We start from the raw sequence: 21,080 nt of genomic DNA on the forward strand, positions 1-21,080 counted from the left end.
ATCCATAGTTCTCAGTCACTTGTAGCTCTTCCATCTGATTTCATACCAGATGTTCCCCAAACCAGCAGTCAGATTCTGGCAAAGTACTTAAGAAATTAATATGTCAAATGTCTATATGCTAGCACTGATCACTTCCAGTGCAGAAGAGAGGGGACATGTTGGACAAGAAAAAACAGTGCAGTTGGTACACTCAGAATTTCAGACAAATAGTAATATAGAGGCATTTTTACTTTGTGAAGCTAAGATGTTAGCAAGGCCTAAGGGGAGATAGATGCTAAAGATTTTGCTTTCTCCTGTGCCTGGCAGTCTGGCTTCACAGTCAGCAGGAGATATTTTGGATTTTATCCAGTGGCACTGTGTGGTTGTCTGCAGCAGATGTTTGGGGTGAAGCAGCCAGGTAGCAGAAAGACTGTGAAGATCTTGGAGCAGACACAAGTGCTCAGAGATGTGCAAATAGTGCAGATGGGACATGACTGACCTTGGGTGTATTTCCAGACTGGCAGACTTTTCAAACAAAAAAACAGCTCTTGATCATACGGAAAAAAGAGAGGTCAGCCTGAAGGGCTCTTTTGAAGGGTGGTAATGGTGAGGCAGGATCTGTACAGATCATCCACAGAGATGCAGTGTCCAAAGAGCTGTCCTCAGGATAGGACTGGTGGTGATGATTGACCTCTGTGGAAGGTATCTAGAGGTGAGGAAAAGTTAATGTGGTTACAGCAGTAATGCAATTACTCAGAAGGAACAGGCCCACTTGGGCATATTTACCTGGGATGGTAACGAAATATCCCGTTGTGAAAAACTCCTATAAATCATGGGTTGGTATTATTTGTAAGCTTGTTCACACTAAATAAGATGTGAGAACTGGTGTTTACTGCAGTAACCAGACATACTGCAAGACCATCATGTTCACTTCATGCTACTTTCTGACTGATCTGATGCTTACTGAATCACTCTCATCCAAAGTGATCTAAATTATGTATTTGAGTTTAGTGCACAGCATAATGCATTTGTATAAACTTCTTAAAATTGGGTCAGATTATTATTTTATGACCAATTTTTTCTGCCAATGGAAGTGTCCTAGTTAAGATGGTTCTACATTATTTACCATTCTTCTGCAAAAATGGTGATTGAGTTTTGCTGAAAGATGTTTCAGAAGGTGTTTCAGCTGTTTATTTTAAAAGCGAAGAACCATATGAAGATCCTCAGCTTCTATGAATTGTAATAACTTGGTTGAAATCAATGGAACAGTGATGTACAAAAGCTAAAAAGCTGACCTTTATATGAGCATGCAATAATTTGGATTTTTATAGATCCTTGTACTAGATCCCTAGCTAAGATGGACTGTATTGACTTTCGCTTCTACAGCTGACACTGAATATCTAAGCCAAGGCTGGAAAGCTGTGGAAGTGGCAGTTCCCAACTTGGGATCTTTGCAGCCCAGCTGAAATACTGTGATAGATTGGGAATATAAACTTGACAGAATGGCATTTGTGAGCAGAATGGGAGTTATTGTTAGAAACTGGAAAACACTGCTGCAGCAGAGTATATTTCCCAACTAAAAGGAAATATATCCATAGATCATTCTTAAAACCAAATAATTGTACAATCCGCTCAATGGACCATGCCAACGAATACACTCCTGGCACCAGGTAGGCATTTTGACCTCTACAATTTTTAGATATTGCTTTTAGGAAGAGAAGCATTCAGCCTTCCCTTTGCTGAAGTCTCTTGAACTAGTCTATCTACTTGTTTTATAAATCCCTTGTTAAGGGCTGTTACTGTAGTAATGGATCTGTCCTCACAGTGGATCATTGACATGAGGAGGTATTATATCTTCATTTAGCAAAGGTTTTTTCGAGACACTTCTAAAGCATTTAATCATTTAATCAAAAGTGTAAAGTGGGATTTTAAAAGCACCTAAGCATTTTTGTTCAATTCCTTTTGAAATTGTTAAACCAAATGGGCTTTAAAAAAAAAAAAGAATCCCATAAAGCTTCTAGGTATATCTGTGGCTTGTAATATCTGAGTACCTGTAAGCCTAGCTCCAACTGGCTTACCAAGAATTAAGCAAGCAGTCAGAGTAGCACACAGAAAATGAATCTTAATCTTCCTGGTCACAAACCAGTGTAAATATATCAGATATCTGTCCTCCCAAGAACAGAGAAAATAACAAAACGGTATTGTTTTGAAGACCACTGCATCCCTTTTGCCCTCTTCCATGATTTTTCTTTCTGCTGGTTACATCTGATCCGGTGTTCCCAGTCCATGACTGTATTTGCCCTTAGTGGGAACAAATTACCGTTATTTTTCTCTTTCGCACCATTGCCTTTTCCATTATTCTTCTATTGTTCTTCCAGCTGGGACATAGCTTCACTCATAAGATAAAAGGCTTGTACAAAACTAGGGCAAACCAGCATTCATAGCATTCATCTTTTTAGCTCTTTTGCTGTGCTGTTCAGAACACGTAGGGAGGTTTTGTTGCTACCTGACATCTCAGAGCAGGGTGAATTTCATTCCTGAGAAAGAATGCGTCTGAGAGCAGTGTCTCTTGGCACATCATCGTCCTTTCTCTTCTTCTCAGAGGATCAGTTGTATACAGTGTGGTTTTCTTGCATGCTTATTCTGGTAGCAGTTTTTCTATTTTGTGTAATTAATGAATTTCCGCACACAGATGTCATGAAGCCAGATCTTCACTGCCTGACTTGCAGAATGAGTTATTGATATTATGGAATTCAAATTATCATTGAAATATTGGTCAGAAAAAGACACTTACACACTTTCTGTAAAAGACGTCTACTCTTTAGCTTGTCAAACTTAAGAAAATTACACTGATTTTTTTTAATGTGTGCTTCCAAAATCTTATATTTGTCACTAAAAATAAACCGTGTTCCTTCTTGCCCACTCTGCATTAGTGTCAAAGTGATAGGTTTCTGCTTGAGGTTTAAATTACTCTTTTAACTATATTTAAATTTGAAATTTTTTTTAACAGTTTACTTTTTCAATTAGGGTAGTTACTAGCATACCTTCTGTATGTAGTTTTGAACTCATCCAGCAGCCTCTAAGTTAATTTCCCATCACGTTTTATAATAGGTTGTTTTCTTATGACTGGTCATTATCTTGTCTAGATAGGAACATTATCCTGAAGCTATATGTGGGACCCCTTCCATTTTCCTTTCTATTTTTATTTCAATTTCCTACCATTTCAAGCTTCATTGTATGCCTGCACTTCTATTCAGTTCCTCGTCAGCTTAAATTCACAGGGAGCACCCTGAATTCTCAGCTGTGATTGTAAAGACTGAAGGCGCTTAGCCACTTGCAGGTTTGAGAGTGAAAATCTAGATTAAAGGTTTCTATTCATTTCAGTGAACTTTGATCTGTCTGATAATGAGCTGTATGATATTAGGTAAGAACCTACCGCAAATGTGCAGCTTGCAAGTATATTTTACAGACCCTGAGGCACTGGTGTGTCTAACAATTAGAGCTTAGACCAAATGAGGTAATCAGACTTTTAAAAGACTGGCTGAGACCCAAGAGAATGGATTAAAATATTTGGAGGTTTTAGCAGTCAAAGAAAAGTGAACATTAGATAAAGATTAAGAAAAGTTTTCATTTTTTCTATACAATCACTGAGTTAGTGCTTGCTGGAGATAGAGGCGACCAATGGATTGTAGTTACAGCCACCAGCTACGAGGTGAACTTAACCAAGGTATAAATGTCACAGAATTCTGAAATTTTGAACAAGGCAATTGTGTTATATTATCAAGATATACTTAGCTAGGCCTAAAAAGGCACACTCATTCTAAGAAGAATAAGAGTATTGAGACAAATAGGGAAGAAACCTGGGGCTCAATTCTGTAGAAAATTAAGTTAAATTCCACAGAAGAGAATGACAGGGACACCTAGGTATTGCAACACAGGATAAAGACCTGTGCAAAATAGTAACAAAATTCGGGATTACTGTGTGTAAGAGGACGAATCTTATGCATGATTGTACATATTGAAGAACATTGACTTCCTCTCTTTAGAAGATCTTGCGAAAGATTTCCATTTTAATAGAGGATGCATTTGCATCTTCAGATATCTGCCCATTCCCTGATGAATCCTGAACGTTTTCCATTCTCCCTCTGGCAGTAGGGAGTGGTTTTTTGAGTCTGTTCCTGGCATAAATGTCGTTCAGGATACGGTTAGAGTTGTTCAGAGTTGTTCTGATCTAAAGCTACCAAAACCCAGGAACGTCTGCTTTTGTGGTGGGGAAGGAAGGGGAAATGTAAAATTTTGTCAAATTTTCAGAATATTTGCTCAAAAGTGGTATTTCAGTAACTTGCAGATTTAGGACAGATTCCATTGTTAGTAAAAGGACCAATGCTTGATACTGTAAGACAAGAAGGAATTTGCGGTTCCAGCTGCAATTCTGTGCTAAGGATTATGATGTCATATCATGTTCTCTGACAGCACGGTCCATTTTGCCATTCTCCTCCTAACCTGCCAACAGGAACAGGAAGAAAAGCACAGAGACTGTTGGTTTACAGGTTTAACACTTGCACTCTGGCGCACTCTTCATTTTGGGAAATTTGCATGGCAAAGTTTTGGAAGAAGAGGCAGATGAATACTGAATTCAAAAGAGGCACAGCAGCTATCTGCAGTTAAAAGCACTGTTTGCAATGTAATGGGGGAGGTATATAATGAGGACGCTTGTGTTTCTTTTCTTTTTTAGAAAAAAAAGGTTGTCAATATGCAGGAGAAAGTCTGTATTACTTTTATGGTAATTCATGCAGGGAAAAACACAACATAGAAAAACTAGATGCTGAATCAGTTTTCTTCCTTTGTGCTAATTCTTCAGCTATCGCCTGTCACCTAGGTGGCGTGGAGCACTGTTACCCTTAAGCTTGCCTGGGAGGTAAGGATTGCTCACAGAAACTGAACTTGAACCTTCAGGGAGATGTGATGTTGATAGCTGTGTCCCTGAGCTGGGAGTAGTTCAGAGCAGTTAGTGCTGGTGGCCCAAGACATTCATGAGCTGTCTGGTTCATTCTGATTTTTGTAGCAAAGCAGATCTTGGGGTGTTTGGTGCCTTTTTTTAATGGATGAAACACAAACACAAAGTCCTTAGTATACATTTTCCTTATAAGATTATCAGTTATATTATCCCTGAAGACTGACTGAGTGGGTATATTATTTTGCCTGCCAGATTTCTCCCTGTGTATTTGCTGTTGGGTTTTGTTAGTTTTATGTTTCATCATGTAATGTGTTGGGTGGTTCTGCACTTCAGTCATGTCAAATGGGCTGCAGGTGGAGGACACACAGATGTGATTATAGAGTGCTTTAATGTCCATGAGGTCTTGAATGGGGCTGGAATGGACACCCTGTCTCCTGACCAGTTTTTGTAATGTGGTCTTCATCTTTGCCAGCTAGTTTGCTCTCAATTCAGCAACTGTGACTGGAAAACTCCTACTAACATAACTTTACCCAGCAGCAGTCTTTGCTCTCCGATGTCCTTCTATCACCAAGCCTTGTTCAGTGAACTCCCTATCTGTCTGTTTAGTCTCCTAAAACTGTGGTCCTTGAAGGAAGAGCAGAAGAATAGGTACAAAACTGTGCATGTTTCTGGGCTTCTTCATAGCAGCTGTTAGTGTTAGCTGCTGGTATTTCAGATAATCCTCCTGTTCTTGGGAAAAGGACTGGGAGACAAAAATCTTTGAACTTCCTTGAACCACATGAAAAGGAGAAAAACCTTTTCCAAGTGGAGCTGTCCTCCTTTGGTGTCCTGTCACCTTGAAGAGTAAGACAAAACCAAAACAAAATACCCTTTTTACCCTTTGTGACTGGGCGATATTTTCTCTTGGCATGTTGAGAAGGATAAAGAGGAAAACAGGCTCTTCTGTGTGACCAGCCATGTACTCAGCCTGGCTTGCAGGGATGGCTTGCGGTAGCTGTAGTGTTGACATTGCCGTGTGCTCGTCATCCAAGAAGCAATAGTAATTTCATAACACTGTTGGCTCCTGTCCTGTTCAAAGTAAATACCAGGGGAAAGGCTTTTTGAAAAAGCATTCAATGGTTAGGACTTGTGCTTGCTTTACAGTGTTCAGTAGTGAAGTGGTGAAGAACATGGTAGCTTTTAATCTTCGGAATTCACGAGTGCTGTGTAAACACCCAAGTGCACTCAGACTTGAGCTGTTTTCCATTTTGTGGTAGGGGTGTAACTTGTGAAGAAAAAGGAGCAGATAGGTCCAGCAATCCATAATAGGTTCCATCATGTTTTTTCAAAAATGTCTTCTGAGGGGTACTCCATTGGCCTTCTATGGTCTTGTTTTGGAAGTCTGCACGGGGACATGTTAAGAGTTTTCTGTGTAACTTTCTATGTTTTTATTAGTATTTGGTCCTTCTTGTGAGCATGTCATATGGCTAATGCAACTACATAGGACCCAGTGGGTCAGTGGGTTTAATGGAATCCTAAATTTAAAAATTCCCCTACATATAGGGAGTCTTTTGGTATTCGTTCTGTTCCAGGGTTTTTAGGGGCAAATGACTTTATATTAAAGATAACTGTAGCAAACTACCATAGCATTCAAATTACTATATATTCAAGTTCTGCTGTGTTTCTCTAAAAGTTTTTTTAAAAAGCTAACTTTTTATTAATGTTAAGGAAGCTCAATTTTTAGAAAATATTAGTGAATGATAAGACATTGATACGACTGGACATACGCAGAGTTTGTTGATGTTAGCTAAATATAATTCATTTTACTCAAATGTGAAAGTGACATTTACTGGAGAATTACAAAAAAAAATTCTGGAATATTCCCACAGTACCAAACTGGTCAATAGGAACTGAGGATAGTGGAACCATCCCTATAAAGAAATTTAGCAAGATATCTAGTATCCGTTAAAAATTCTGGTCATTTCAGAAATGTGGCCTGAAGTAACAAGGCATCCAACATTTTCCAAGCCCCCTCCTTCTGTTGACATCTTTTACTGCTACTTTGCACTTTATTTACAGGAAAAAAGAGTCCTCTTCTTAATACTCAGTCATTGACACAGAAATACAGGAGAATACTGATTTTTTAATTGTAAGAATTAGGTTAGATGCCAAATATTTTGAATCTATTTAGCTCAAGAGTTGAAGATCTACCACCTGAACATTAACTGCAGCAGTGTTTGTGCACTCATTCATCATGTTCCATTACTTCCTGTAGCTAAAATCTTCAGCTATGATCACTCCTAGCAGAATACTTATAGAACTGGATTTTTGTAAAATATTTTCTTTGTTTACAAATTGCTAATGTCAGAAATTTCACATTAAGGACATCTGCATGGCTTGTGATGATAAGCCTTGCACAAGTTGTGCATATGAATCTCTGCAGAGTTGTACAGAAATCAGATATATGCTTTTATCCTTTTCCAGTTAAATGCCTAGCTGGAATTATGTTTAAGGGGATAAGAGATTTCCATATGTACATGATATGCAAGCATGCCATACTAAAATCTAAGAGCAATTTAAAAATTATACTAAGAACATCTGCTTTTTAGTAAAATAAATTTACTAAAATAGATGTAAAGCTCTAATTACAAATTGGGCTCTGACATCTATTAAAGCATTGAAATTATTACTATTCTTTGATATTTTCTTTTGCTTAGTTGAAATATATTTTGTTTTCTGAAGATAAAAATTAATACAGCACTTAAAACTTTGTACATATCTCTGACCTAGGAAATGATAATAAACTTCACTTCACCCAAGCGGTTTCCCTATAGCCAAGAACATAACTGCATAGTTGCACAGTTATATTTTCTAGGCAAAGTACATGAAAATTGATGTCATGCATGTTATTTTGTGAGTCCTGATTATTCTATAAGGCTGTTGGAGGCAGAAGGGAAGGAGAGCAGGCAGGTCCCACATTAGTCCTGCTGGCCAGTTTTGCAGCCTATGCATCTGTCTCTGCTTCCCATCAAGGCAGAGCCCAAAAGTGTTTTCTCCAGTGGGCTGCCTGCCTTTTCTCTGTCGCATGCAACACGCCAGATTTCCTCTCTTCCCTGCATCCACACATATCAATATATGATATGTTTCCAACTATCTCACTCAGTTAAAAAAGCAACACAGCAGAATTGCTTTCTTTTGTATTGCATCTTTTTTTAGCTTCAAAGCAGCTTACCTAGTAGACAAGTCACTTTTAACTTGTATATGATTGACTGTAGATCAGACAGATGTCCTGAAGGATATATTCTAATATATAAGCCTCCATAATGGCAGTTTTATCTACTTCTATTAAGCTAATTGTGTGGATGTGACTAAATTATATATACTTACTATATTTTACTCAATGCAACAGTAGTCATAATGATTACTATGTATACAACAGTTGTACTTCATGAGTTACGACGAAATGCTTGGCCTGAAGATGGATATGTAGGTGAAGCAACTTTCAAAAAGTCTCAGAGTAACATTTCTTTGTTACACAAATTAATACAGGACAAGAGGAAATGGCCTCAAGTTGCACCAGGGAAGGTTCAGGCTGGATATTAGGAAAAATTTCTTTACTGAGAGAGCGATGAAACACTGGAACAGGCTGCCCAGGGAAATGGTGGAGTCACCGTCATTGGAGGTGTTTAAGGAATGTGCAGACGAGGCATTGCAGGACACGGTTTAATGGGCATGGTGGTGTTAGTTGATGGTTGGACTTGATGATCTTACAGGTCATTTCCAACTGTAGTGATTCTGTGATTCTGTGATTCTGTGAATGTCACAGCAGATACACTGGTTGTACTAACTGATTTAACAAAGTTTGGATAATTAACAGGTATGCTGAATTCCCTGTGAGGTCTTGTCCTGAAGGAAGGTAAGAGGCAGTGACTAAACAGGGTCCTACTATAGGCATCACTTATTGCAAAGTGTTTTACAATGCACTTGAAGTTACAGCAAGGGAAGAGAAGGGATATGATTATAATTTTACTATTTATAAACATTTATACTTATAAAATTAGAATTATATTTGTGTAGGCAAATCACAGCATGAGAAAAAATATGGAGATTAGTCTTCATAATGAGAAGCATATACTGTCTGATGTGATCTTGCTTTTAGCCTCCTGAAATAGCATAAACACCCACTTTAACAGCGATTGTAGTCGATTGCAGAATAAAGAAGTTCTAACAATATTTCTAAAAAGGACTTCAATTAAAAACCATGCCTCATATACATAATAATCCCTATCTGTCAAGGGAGGATATCAGACAGAGAGGAGCAATGAAATGAGGGGAGACTCTTTTTGTTCGCTTGCATATACCTTCTTATATTCGCAGTCAGTGAAGGCAGGCAGGACCAATGGTTGGACTGATATCAAGCTATGTTTTGCAGGGCAATTATAGACATTCTTCCCTTGAATCTGAAACTTGAAACTGGAAGTATTGCCAGGGACATGGCAAACAACTTAATGACTTGTAGGGATAAGTAACAGTATCCATCCTAAGGCATTGTTTATTTAATTAAAATAATTGCCATTTGATGTATTACAGGCACAAAGTGTTTATTTCTTCAAAATTTGTTTGTGAGTCTTAAAGGTGAATCTTCTCGGAGGGGGGTGATTTAACACATCATGTACAGAGATGACTCCATGGAAGCTGGGAGATCATCTCAGCCTTCTCTTCCATTTGGTGACAACATTTTAACAAGGGCTTCATGAGTGTCTCAGGGACACGTTTCTAGCACATTGCTGTCAAGAACAAATAAGCAAGTAGGTGAACTGTCATGTTATGTAGGAAACCTATTGAAGTGCTGGCACTGCCTGGGAGAGGAATGCATTTGTGTCCTAAATACACTATTTCTGAAGCAATGTTAAGTAATGGTTTCATACATAGGATAATCTGTTCAGAGGGTGAGGGCATTTTGAATGAGTAGCTTCATCATTTTGCTAGCCTACATTCATTTGTTTCTCTTGTTTGTTGTAAACAGATTTAAAACTAATTTTTCTTGTTAATGAGGTATTTAAATTGTTGGAAGGGAAATAGAGTGGGTTTTATTATCACACCAGCCTGATTTATCAGTACCTTGATTCCGAATTATTTTGTGAAAAACATTTTTGGAGACCTGTTTTAAGCTGAGTGCAAACCTCTTTTTGCAGCACACAGAGAAAATAAGATTTACAGTCAAAAGAGTCTGGCAATGCTGCCATCAGCAATAAGGAAATGAGGGTATTGTATTTGCTATTACCTCTAATAGAGGAAATGGAACAAACACTAATGATCATGCTGCAGATCTACTGTATTACAGTTAATGTCCAGTGCAGCAAAAAGTCAGGGTCATATTTGCTAAGTTGTTACTATCTTAAACTATGCTTTCATCTAAGTAAGGTGTCCTCTCATTTTGGAAACAAGTTACTACAGTATTAATTTTGAAAAATATTTGGAAATACCAATGAAAGTGATTAATTAGCTCTTGTTTTAACTCATAACACACCACAAACGAAGTGCCAAATGCTGCTGGTTTTGAGCCAGCGCCTGCAGTTGATTCTTATTCCAAGAGACTGACATTTACAGGGAAGTTGTCTAAGAACTGATTAAGGACTCAAGGATTTGACCTGTTCCCAATTCATCTCAAGCAGATGGGCAATTTGCCTGTACCTTCATTTATAAGACAGGTTGTTGAAAATATTGTGTGAGGAGAGTGCTGACCAAAGGATGGATCTATCTGCCTGATTAACTGATCTTTGGGGCATTGTTTGGCGATGGCCTGGCCATCCCCTTAAGTGGGTTCCCATCGGGAACAGGCATTCTCCAAGAGAAGGAATGGCCTGGCACAGGAAACAAGCTCTGTGCCAACACTGGGCATGAGTCTGAGGCTTGGCTTTAGAGAGCCACCCATTTCTCTTCTGTATGTTACCGAGCACACTGTTAACAATTAATAAAGCACAAGTAAAGGAAGAAGACTGCCTTTATCTCAGACTTTAGCCTGCTAATACTCTTTTAATTATGATTTTTATTGCACATATTGTGCAGACTGTCATGCAGGGGCATGGCATCCAAATATCTGTCCCTATGGAATGTAAATAGTGTATGGTCTGTATCTACAAAATACACATGTCATTATAGGAGCCTGGCAGGGCTCTGAAGGCCTGTGAGCTGGAGAAGCTTCTGAAGTATCCTGAAAGCCTCACATACTGTGTAGAAAGTTATATGCTACAGAAAGGGTCAAGAAGGGTTCATGGCAAATCCCAATGGAGACTGAGGAGGTCTTGCCTCAGAAATTGCCCAAGGGGAAATATTAAAGTAGAAAACCACCCAGCTATGCATGAATAGGTAGAGGAGAAATGCTAACTGGCACTGCTAGAGTGTCACCAGTAACTACTGCTCTTCATGCAAACCATGCAACCTTGGTAAAGTGATAGCTGTGTGGACAGATACTTCATTGTTTATTTCTCTAAGGGCTCAAAGGCATCTAGTTAAATGTTACATTAAATTCCCTAAAACTTTTCTAAGGTTTGAGGTTTAATGACTTTTAGAGAATTCAGTGTAGTGAGAAGGGCCTGAATACATCTGCGTACAAGAAGCCTCCCCACAGTCCCCTGCGCAGACATCAGAGGACAGGAGCAGCCCCAGTCCCTGCAGTATGCTACCAGGCAGAAAATTGCTTCCCCAAGGAACAGGTGCAGAATAGCAGCGCCCTTGCAGAAGTCAGTGCTTTATGCCCAAAAAGATTTGCTGAAGCCTAAGGAGGCCCCTCTCTTCACCTCTCCCCATCCACAGGGCTGTGTTTTTCTGTCTCTCAAGCCTGCCATGCCTGCAGACCTAAGTGAGGACAGGCTTGTCTCCCTGTGTCTTGCTGTTCCTGCCTCAGTAATCATGGTAAGGATAAAAATACGTTGATTGTTCAGAGGTAAATTGCAAGCGAACCTGTGAAATGAAAGACATTTGCAAAAAAATTGCTCAAGAGTACTATTATAGCCTTGAGTGATTTTTAGTCTCCAATTTCATAGTACTGGACTGACTAGATAGCAGGCTCTCGGCAAAATGGCTATTTACAAAATTACATTTTTTCATTAGGTAATATGGAAACTTACCCAAATCTCTGTGCTTGTGATTCAAAGAAATGTTAAAAGAATTTCTGCCGTCTTTGGAGGAGATCCGTGACATGCCAGGGGTGGCATGACCTCAGATTGACTGACATTGATGACTCTTAAACAGGATTTGTAATAATTCATCAGTCATTGTTTCAGATAAGTGGCTACATTTCTGTGGTCCTGACAGCAGGAGTGAAACAAGATTCCTTACTTATTCCCTCGAGATGCCTTACTGATCCTCTGAAAAGCCAACAACTGTGGATATTTTGGAACTTGTTATGAGTCTGGTTTTCTCCTTTTTCATTTGCTCTTTCCTGATACTTTTTATGTCTCTGTGTGACTGGTTTTACATTATGTTTTCATACTAGTTTGCTGGCACGTGCAACTTGCTTTCTGAACTTTCTTACCTCTGTTTTTAATGTTTCTTAATTACTATCAACAAAACCAGGGAGTGTCTTTGCTTTAAATTACACACACCCCTTCTTTGCACTTGATGTTTTCATAGACTCCTGTGTCTGAAGATCCAAACTCTAGCAAAGGTGAATAATGAAGCTGGTGTTTTCAGGAGTCAATGCCACTTCATGCTTATCACTCCAGTAGATTTGGAGTGCATGACGGTGCATGTTACTTCACGAGCTAGAAAAGAGAGGATATATGCAAGAACCAGGGTGTCTTCTTGATTCAGGTAATGGGTGATCAGGGGCTTTTTCAGGAGCATAGGCCTTCCAGATTTATTACATGGTGCCTTGAAAGTAGTGCACAGCCAATGGTAGTTCGATTTCTGGGCACTGAGAAATTTGATTGTTTGGTGAACAGTGCTGGATGTGGGGGTTTTGGTGGATTTTCTGACACAAGTTCTTGTATAATAGTAATGATGGGCAGCAGCTGCAATGTAAACAAACAGTATATTTCATTATTGGAATGTGCTTTTCCAAATACCCTGCTCAGCTGAGTCCATCTGATAAGCAGCAATAGCAGAAAATCAGTATGCTGTCAGGAAGTAAACGTACACATCTTGTATTGCTTGGATTTTAAAATTACTTTGTTGTACCACTGTGGTTTCCCATCTACAAAGTATTATCATACTTTATGGTAGTAAAATATGGTAATTCTGGACTTTACTTTAGTGTGCAAGATTTAGCAATTGTAGAGCTAGGTATCATAAACTATCAGGGCTGCAAGTTTGTCTTTTTTCTGCATCCGACTGTGCCTGCTTCACAGATGTTCTTGTATCTTTCTATGATGTGGCACGTTGATGCATGTTTCTACGTTGCTATAAAGAACTTTGAAAGGCATGCAATAAAAAGCTTTCTCACTTTTAAAGCCTTATAATTATATCCTTCATTTAAAAATCAAGATTTAAACTAGAACTCCATTATGATGTGATAAGATGTATTACAGAACATTGTTGCTAACAAAAAATTCAGCATGGTTTTCTGTGCAGATACAACACCCTAGAATAAGTTTGCACGTGTGATTGTCTGGAAGGACGAATAATTGAACAAACTCACAAACTAGAAACTTAACAGCTCCACGTCTCTCATAAATAAGAATTCTCTCTTCCTGCAAGTATGCTTCATTGAAGCGTCTTTAATTTGAGCATCACATGAACACTCAGATGTCTAATGAAGGTGCATCTTTTCTTGTAGTCTTTCCCTTGGTGACAGGAATAAAAAGATCTCTTTTCTCTTCCTGGCTGCCTGATTTTTTCAACCTAGGGAGAGAGGTGGTTGGTAAAATCTCAAAGGTGTTAGTTTAATGTAAAATGTAGTTGAAATTAGTCAATAGGCTGAAAAATTTTTAGTGGGAGGGAGCAGACAGACTCCTTACACCTCCTTCCTCAAAAAAGAAAGGCTAGAAGTCATAAATATGATGCTGCTAGTGTCCTGAAGAGCAGATCTGTGGGAATAGGGTTTCCCTCCCCTACTGTCTTCATCTCAGTCCTTGTTTCTGCTTCTGAGATCCTGCCTCTGACTTCACTTCTCACTGGAAATCCAAAGTCAGGAGGAACAACAAGTAGACAAATGCTGGTTCACTACCGCAGGCAGCCAAAGCACCGCAGCTCCCCGCCTGATGTGAACTGACAGTCGTTTCGTGGCAAGCCACCAAAATCCCCTCGGAGAGGTGCTTCCACCACTCAGCCGCTGCTTCTGCCTCGGGTTTGCAGGGGTGCTGCTGCCACCATGCAGCAGCAGAGAGAGGTTCCCATCCTTCCCCTGCCTGTGCGGATGCCAGTGCAGATGCGCACGGCTGGGGTCTGCCAGCATCTTTGACTTCTCTGCGGAGATTCCTGGAGGGGTGATTCCCCTCCACATTGGATGTTTTCCCCAAATCCCATGCTCCAAACAATGCAGCACAGTGATACTGTGTACTCTATACTCAGCTTTGGGTTTTTGCAGAGAGCAGAAGAACAGGAGAATGGGCTGCTGTAGCTCACGTGAGTGTTAGCTGGTACTCCAGCAGTTAAAATTATCTCTATCGTGATGAACCATCTTGGGTGTTGCAGCACAGCAGGCTGCTTTCAGTGCATCTGTAATGAATGCCATGTGTATGCTGTTCAAATGCAGCAAACCACAGCAGCTGCATTCACGTGAGAGAACGAAAAAAGGCTACAGTTCCGTCTAACAACACAGCATAACTCTTCATGCTGCTTGTAACCCATCTGGAATGAGACACATAGGTTGTGAGGGATCGATTTACTGTTGCCTGTTCCCTTGTTTGAATGTAAGGATTCTGTGGCAAAACTGATGAGGGAGAAATGTAAAACAGAGGTCCATCTTCACCAAGAGAGTTGAAATACATTTGAAAGAGTGGGCAATGATTCAGCATCCATTCAGAAATTCAAGTCTTGGCAATATTTATTTTGTAAATTATGGATTCTGTTGTTCACTTATCCGTTGGTAAATCAAATGGGTGAACACAAGCTGAGTTTTGTTGATAAGAACAACATAGTTTTAGACAAAACACTCTTAACAAGTAAGAGATGATGTCACTATTTTGAAGGATTTATCTGGTTTTCTGTGCAAGCATGACTACCTGCAATAATTTTGTATGTGTGGTTGTCTAGAAGGACAAACCAGTCAAAAGAAATGAGTTTGATGTACTCAATAGTTCAGGTTTGATGTACTCAATATGATGTAGTTAAACTGTTACACAGAATGGGTGGCTTTTTGAAAGTAAATTATTAATTTCTGTGTTACCTTTCACTTACTGTTCTTCCTGGACTTTTTTTTCTGTTGTGATCTTTTCTTTTTATTGTTTCTTAGAATTGTTTTTTCCACATGAAATACAGATCAGTGTATGTAAATAGTGAAAAATGATGGACTGGTTCATAGCTTTCTGTCAGTTTTCAATTTGATGGATATGTTTAAAATCATAGAGTTGATGAGTTTGATCTAGGCAAGGAAAATTCAATTCTTCAATATGGTAGGGCACAGCTGAGCAAAAGAAAAGCAGTAATTCACCAGGCTGTTGTTTTCAAACACTAACAATCTTCCTTGGAGAGTTGGGGTTAGTTTCAGAGCTGTGTCCAATATGGTGCATGCTTGGCAAGAGTCTTTGGCTGAAATCCTCTGATGCAGCTTTGGAAATGTAAAAAGAAATTACACCAGCCAAATAAGGTAGCTCTTTATGCTTCCTTGCTGGCCCTCCCATCAGCGATCATAAGAACAAAAGCCAAGTTCTTCATAGCCCTTCCCCAAAGATAGCTAAAATCATCCCTGTTACAGCCCCTTCCAAAAGTCTCGTCTGCAGCCAGAGGTGATGAAAAGAGCCTGGCAGCACTTCAGATGTGAGACCCTTAACGACCCAGATTGACCACAAAAGCCTGCTCATGAAAAATTGTGTGAAAAGCACTGCATACACAGAAGTGTGCCCTTGCCAGCAGGGATTGCAGACATGTTCGTCACTGGCCTTCTTGACTGTGTTTCTTGCTCTCCTGCTGTAGCTTAATGCTGTTCTGTTAACATTGCAGTACTCAGGGGGAGTGCGCAGTTTTTTCTGATTAGAAAAAGTAGTTTGTATTTTATCAATATTCTGAGTTCTGAATTGCACATGGGGAAGGAGGTTGTCTGCCAGGGCAGGGAGATACAATCCTTCACCAGTGTACTTGGGGTATCAGAGACCACGTGGACCTTTTCTGTCATTCCTCTTGTAATCCTGAGGAGGGGACAGCTGCATTCATGCTTTTGGGTTGATCAACAAAAGCAAAAAAATGCAGGATGGGAGGCCAAAAATGCTCTCCAGTTCCTAAAAGTCTGGACTATTCCACACACAGTCCAGAACACCAGCAGAGAACTGCAAAGAAGCATGCATCTAAAATGTTGGGATACCAAAGACCCAGCTCTGAGACCCTCTCTGGGTGCAATGTTTTCCACTGAAACAAAATTGAATCTAGCTTTTTTCCTGTTGTCCTTCCCTTCCACTGAAGGCATAGGCCGTTAAAGCTATTTAGATTTGCAGTGGGAGTAACCACATGAAATTTGAGAATAAACTGTAGCACCTTACATACTGTAGTTTCCTTCAGCTGCTAACAATTTTTATTTCCTCTTAATTTTATACCTAAATGTGTAAAATTTATTTCAAAGTAACAAACAAGTATACAAGAGTGAAATATTCAAGCAAGATTTGTGCTTTTGAGAATCTGTTAAGTTACTGTTCTCTCTGTGATGTTTGGCAATGCAGGCAATTGTACTTAACATTTCTTGATAATTAGATTCAGGAACTGCTGTTTCTGTAATGAGACAGACAAATGGAACCTTATAGTCAGAATGACTGGCTGATTTTCATTGTGTGGTTTCACTAAATAATGATTTACTAATGCACAATGACCGGAGGATAATGTGCGATGAGATAGCTCTGAAATCCTCTATGGTTTTCTTTATATCTGTCCCAGGAAAATACCACTCACATCATTTGCAACTTATGAGGGAAGGTAATGTTTTTCAAAATGAAAGATATTACGACTTTCTTTACTGTTTTTTGTCCAGTGTCAGGAGGTTCAATCCCTAGTTACCTTCTAGCCCTGGTAATGTTTGCTTTGAAATGAGAGCTAGTATCCCTGTTGCAGTGCACAGGAAAGAAGCTCCAGTAAATCAAGTGTTCAACACACTGAAACTCCCATTTCTGATCTTGGCTATTACTCAGCTGCAAGAAAAGGCTCTGGTTTTCCCATCCTCACTACCAAGGGTCATTTAGGTGTCAAATTCAAATATCAGAAGCTTTAAAGAGCCTGTTTCTTTAAAGAAAGTGGTAAATACGATAGGCATTGTATTTAGGCAAGAAGGACTTTCAGAGCACCGCTGCTCTTCTATGTAGGAGTGTCATTGACCTTACAACCGTGGCCTGAGCAAGATGAAGATACTTTCAAGGCACACTAAAAGGATTTTCTGCCACTGGGACCTTTCACTGGGGCAGACAGCTCTGATGATCACTTTATGGGCAGAGTTCATCATGTAATGTAGTCATGTTATTTAAAGATAGCTGTTGCAGTATATTTGTGAATGAATATACTTCAACCATGTGGAAAGGGACTTTGAACTTGGCTTGGCCACTCCTCCTTGAGATCTAGCATAGGTCTTCTTTTGTTGCGTTTCCCCTGCATTTTGTGTTAATTTTGTTTTTTCTAAGCAGGGGAACATTGCTAACAAACAATACCCCAGTGTTCCTTCTAATAGGTAGTGTGTTTAGTTTAATAGGTAGATTAATTTAGCTGCAGATTTTATTGATAATGCTAGTGGGCTTGTTCTGTTCCTTAAACATCAACACTGACTTTGAGTATACAGAACTTACATTTTAATTAACTTAGAAAATCGTTTAATGTGATTTAGCAATATAGCTCCACTTTGTATTCCAAATAAGTCTGCTCAGACCAAAGCATTCTGTATGGTAAATAAATACAGCCTAGTGAAATACAATATTAGAAATGAATTTATTTAGGACATTGTTTATATTGCATTTGATTAAGCTTCCTTATCCTATTTCAACATAAAGAGGAAAAGACTGTGTTGGAAAATGGGTGTGCTACGAGATGTGACCTGGACAAACTGGAATAAACCCAGCATCAAGTCTGGGTAAAAACGCTGAGGCCATGCTGGGTTACTGGAGCCCTTTCTGAGGCTGGAAAGTGCACCCCTGCACAAGAAGGGTGTGCATGCCGGGCACCTTGTCGCACCAAGCAGCTGCTCCACAGCCTCCTGCTGCCCACTTCTGCAGCTGTCTGGGGTGGATTTGCCCCTTCCAGAAAGAGGGTCCAAGTACTAAGAGCAGCAGCCATGCATGCTGCCTTGCTTGCGTCAGTGAAGGTTGCTTGGAGCCTCAGTTGTGCCCTGTTCTTTGATAGAAAAGAAGAAAAGAAATCTTCAAACTTTCATCTTCCCAGACTTAAAATAAAAGAAAAAAAACTGTGCAAGGCTGATAATGCCCTCCATGTGGCTATAACTCTTCTTTTGGGCTTGACTGGTAGAATTAAAGTTCCTCTAAGAGGTAACTGCAGTAAATGTCATTTTAATGGTGGAAAATGTTGGCATTTTCACAGGTGTTATATTTTTGAGCTATTCCTGCTAAATATTACATTTGACGGTGTGCCTGATAGAGTCTGTTTCCTTGTTTGCAAACAGCATTGGTTCATCTGAAACTGTTCTGTCTTTGTTTAATCGTATTTGTCTAAACACAGTTACTCTCATCTCTGCAAGCTCACAGAAGCTGAATGGTGACTGCATGTAATTACAAGCTGAAGCCCCAAACTTTCTGTTCAATGATTTAGCAAGGGAAAAAAATACATGCTCATACTAAAACCTAGGCATACATTACATAAAAGTACAGATTTTACCGTGATTGGGTCCCCCATCCATGTCAATCATCAGTGCTGTGCTGAAGTCAGTGGAGGAAATGCAGCTGTTAAGTTTGGCCTTGTTGACTCCACGGCTTGGAAAAAAGCATCCCTGACTTTGCAGGAAGGCTTCCTTTTGGAGCCTGGGGAGGATGCTCAAATCTGAAACTCAACCTTTTGTTTCCATCTTCTCCATAGTTCTAGTTTAGTCTGTTTTCTTTTGCGGTGTTGCCATCATAGATATATCTTCTCACAGAGTGATGAGCCACGATCATAAGATCAGTCAGCTTTTTGCTCCTGGATTCCTGTTGGAAACCTATTCTCATCCCGGTGATTAGGGAACAGCTGTGGGTTTTCATTCCTCCTTCCATCTCCTCCATTCTAGATGTTTACCTGTTGTCTTGAGAAACAGCAGTTGTTTCCCCTCCAAGTCTGCAACTTGTGTTAAGCTAAATAAGCCCGTATGTTTAATCTCTGCTCATAAGGACATGGTCTTCAGGGTTAATGGATTTCTTACTGGGAGTTCTGAACCTGATTTCAACTATTCTGGGAGAACTCCAATCCCAGATACCATTGCAGGCACCCATGTTCAAGGTAAAATAATTCAAAACAGAACAAATTCTCCTGATCACTCAGCTAGACCTTATCTTTACATATATGCTGTTACAAATTTAAAATTTTGCATCCCACTCTTTTTTTTCCTTGACAAAATGAGAATTTTCATGTTCTCCAAAAATCTCTGCTTGTTCTTCAGTCCAGAAAATTCTCAATAGATAAGTTCAGTCTTACAGCATACGGTAGCGCAGCCATCAGTCTGTTTTGGCATCTGATCTAACAAGAGCCTTGTGCAGCAGCACCTCTCTCCATGGGAATACTTCCCCTGCTACATCCAAGGGCTGCATTTGTCTGTTGCAAAAGTGGCGTTACGCTAGGAGTTCATCTTGTACATCTAAGATGTACTAGTAGTAAATCTTGCGGTGTATAAATACACATAAGTCTCTCTCCTCTTCTTGCATTTCCAGCTGATGACTCCCCATCTGTGTGCTCGGCAACATTATACAGATGTCCAGTAACAGGAATAATTACTACCCTTGAGAGAAGTTGATATTTTGCAGACCTCAGTGGACCTGTCAGTACTGAATACTGTTCATCTCTAGAAGTCACATGAAACTTTTTATCTTTCCTGTACAAGGGAAATGGCAGAGCTGTGTGTATTCCAGGATGTGCTGTCAGGATGATGAAAGATGTGTAAAGGTAAATGGGAGCTGGTGCTTAACACAGATCTTGGTGAGAGTATCTGGGTAAGAGAAGCAGAGCAAGGGGGTGTGAGAGACCTGAGCAGAAGGTGAATAGGCTAAAACAGAGTTGATGTGATAGCAGAGAAGAGGGGCAGGCCCCCAAATGAGCAAGAAAATACAAATGGCTTGACTATTTAGCCCTGTGGGATGAAGAACAGGAGACAGAAGGAAAAAAGGTACCTGGAAACCAGTTAAAAAAAGAAAAAGCAGCAATAGAAGCAAAGATGGATTATAGACAATCTATTAGCAGAATTATGAGGACGAAGTTGAAGAATGTTAATTATCCAAAACAAAAAACATAAGCAAAAGTATATACATAAACTGGAGACCTTGTCATAGATGAGACTGTGCAGAAGCTGAGCCTCATAGTCTGTAGGGCTATCTTCGGTGTTTGCCAAAAGTCTGAGTGAAACATATGTTCTCCAGTTTTCTCTGAGCCTCACAGATTGAAAGACGTCATTTTCAGCAGTAACTTTCCTTTTTATGGCTACATCAGAGATCCGAGCTCTTTCTGCTCCACATTCCCCCTTGAACTGGAGCTAGCAGCCCCCTTAAATCATTCCCCTTTGACATGCTGCTAACAGCCTTGCAGCCCCAGCTGTTCTTGCCTGACAAAAGACATTCCTCATCTGAAATTCTTCCAGTGCAGTGCTGAGCAGACAGTAAAGTCATTTCCCCTTATTTGTTTGCAGCATTTTGTGTACTGCTGCCTTGGCTGAGCAGAGACTGTCTCTCAGTAGTATGCTCACTCTGGCAAGCACTGATTTGAGATCAATACTTAAATAACGATGCAGTTGTCATTTCCAGTTCATTGGTAGAACAAAGTCCTCCTAGCTCATTGTTTCTCTTCTGGCCTTCCTATTTCCAGCCTGAGTGTCCTCCTCCAGTCCCGCTGCACAAGTGCTTGC

At 39.8% G+C, this 21,080-nt stretch overlaps 1 protein-coding gene across 1 annotated transcript in view; it reads left to right on the forward strand.

Moving 5' to 3' along the window:
• Positions 1 to 21,080, forward strand: part of CAMK4 (calcium/calmodulin dependent protein kinase IV) — a 172,024-nt gene that overhangs the window by 117,502 nt on the left and 33,442 nt on the right. The gene's annotated exons all lie outside the window — the stretch shown is intronic.

The sequence above is a fragment of the Gavia stellata genome, chromosome Z, assembly GCF_030936135.1.
Source record: "Gavia stellata isolate bGavSte3 chromosome Z, bGavSte3.hap2, whole genome shotgun sequence".
Taxonomy (NCBI): Eukaryota; Metazoa; Chordata; class Aves; order Gaviiformes; family Gaviidae; genus Gavia; species Gavia stellata.